The following is a 1,957-nucleotide window of genomic DNA, read 5'->3' as shown; positions in this document are numbered from 1 at the left end:
GTGGTTCAGTTAATCAGAGAATAGGCAAATTTGAGATGGCTACAGAACAGCGCAAGCCCATTTACGGTTAAGTTAAGTTAAAGTTAACTTTAGGCACTACATTTTTGTAAAAGGTTTGTGGTTGTGGAAGCAAACCGCTCCCTGGCTTGAAAGTCCACCCAGCTGTCCCCCCTGACCTCCACGGTACAGGGCCAGGTGCGTCCTTACACAGTCCTATGGTTCATGAGGACAGGCTGAGGACACTGTGCCATCCACCATCGTGTGTGTGGCCCAGAATGCGGATCGAGACGTGTTTTTCTGTCCGAGCCCAGCCAGCGTCCGACAGAGCAGTAACTGAACCCGACCCGAGTCCAACCCGAGCCCGACAAAGTTACAATCTGAACAAGCGCACGTTAACACAGGCGTGCACAATATTCAATGCCTTATCTCGCTCATGTGACCGAGCCCAACCCGAACCCAAGCATCATTTCTTCTTCTTCTGAACCGGGCCCCGTCGGGTCCTGTCAGGCTCGGGGCGGGTATCCATCCTGTAGAGGGGTCAACAAGTCCGTCAAACCACAACGATATCCCTCGTTTGTTGCCTAGCCTCTATGATCGCAGGTTGTTTTTTAATCTTTTTAAGATTGAACATTGGTCTGGGGAGTCAGGCTCGTTATTTTCTACTGCACATGAAGCGGGATCAAGGACATATTTAGATGACTCTGTAAATAATTGGATAGTCCTTCAACCAATCAGACCAACGCTCCGGGTGACGTAGCAGCGCCACGTGAATGAGCCAGTTTGTGATTGGTTCCCGCAAAATGGTGAACGGCAGCAGTATAGGGTTCATATATGGGTTTACCCCGTTTTTACTTCCTAGAAACCCGGTCCCTCCAGAAAAACGTGATTATGCGATGGTACAATTCAATGCATAATCAGCCAAAGTCAGTTGAAAAGTGTTGAAAAGAAAGTTGAAAAATGTTGTGTTTACTTCACACAAGAGCAGCTGTTTTCTCTCGTTGCCATGGGGACGTTATGAAGTGACGTAATGACCAGACAAACACAATCAAACCAGTTTTTGCAAGTTCTTGCAATTGCGTCGCATTAAATTGCATAAATATCCTGCATCCATCACATTTTTTAAGAAAACGTGTCGCATAATCAAGGATTTTTGCAACAATCACAAAAAAAAAGAAAAATCACTGAAAACCCACGTGATGTGGAAATGCCGTTTGTTAAGTAAAAAAAAAAACGGGACTCGAACCTTGGTCTCCTGAGTAAAGGTCATGAGAAACCAACCTGAGTAGCACTCACAATGGCTGAAATATTAATACATAGCATCATTTTGCTAGCCTTAGATTGGTCTGCTCATGCTAACGAAAAAGTTTCTTGTGAGCACGAGAAAAAAAATCCCAGTGCCCCTTCAGGAGCTCCGTGATGAACGTCATTTTTGTCCGAACTTAATTTTGAAATATTGAAAGATAGCAAAAAAATAAGGTGAAAGTGAAATGCGCTGAGGTAATACATCAATTGTTTTTGGCCAGTACTTTCAGACATTATACTGAAATATACAGAAGTTGGATTTGCAGCACTTTGCACCTCTCACACTTCCTTTTTCAGTAAGAGGAAATTACCCGTGGTGTGTTCAGGTGTAATCTGTATTTGCAAACACTGCCAGGCTTTGTTTTGTGTGACTGCATGAGTGCAGATGAAATATTCTCTTCTCTCTCAAACATATTAGCTCAGGTTTGGTGCACAGACAAAGTTCACATTGAGCCTGTCAAGATAGTTTACATATCTAATGTTTTGCAAACAAATAGTAAATACCCAATCCTGGGTTTTAAGATATATTGAAAAAAATAAATAAAACGTTATTATCCATATATCAGAGCCAAAGAAGAAGTTGTTATGCAAATTATCACCAGTAGTAACAGTAATAACAGTTCACAGTGTTTCCTCTAGAATTTCTTTCAGCTGC

The 1,957-nt window shown here is 42.6% G+C and overlaps 1 long non-coding RNA gene across 1 annotated transcript in view; it reads left to right on the top strand.

The window, feature by feature from the left end:
• The first annotated feature begins 715 nt into the window (after positions 1 to 715).
• The window catches only part of LOC116703580 (uncharacterized), an 11,565-nt gene continuing 10,323 nt past the window's right edge, over positions 716 to 1,957 (top strand). The window contains exon 1 of the long non-coding RNA XR_004335463.1: positions 716 to 766. This is a non-coding gene — a long non-coding RNA (uncharacterized LOC116703580). The remainder of the gene's footprint in view (positions 767 to 1,957) is intronic.

This window comes from Etheostoma spectabile, chromosome 15 (genome assembly GCF_008692095.1).
Source record: "Etheostoma spectabile isolate EspeVRDwgs_2016 chromosome 15, UIUC_Espe_1.0, whole genome shotgun sequence".
Lineage (NCBI taxonomy): Eukaryota > Metazoa > Chordata > Actinopteri > Perciformes > Percidae > Etheostoma > Etheostoma spectabile.
This window is presented reverse-complemented; position numbering and strand designations above follow the sequence as displayed.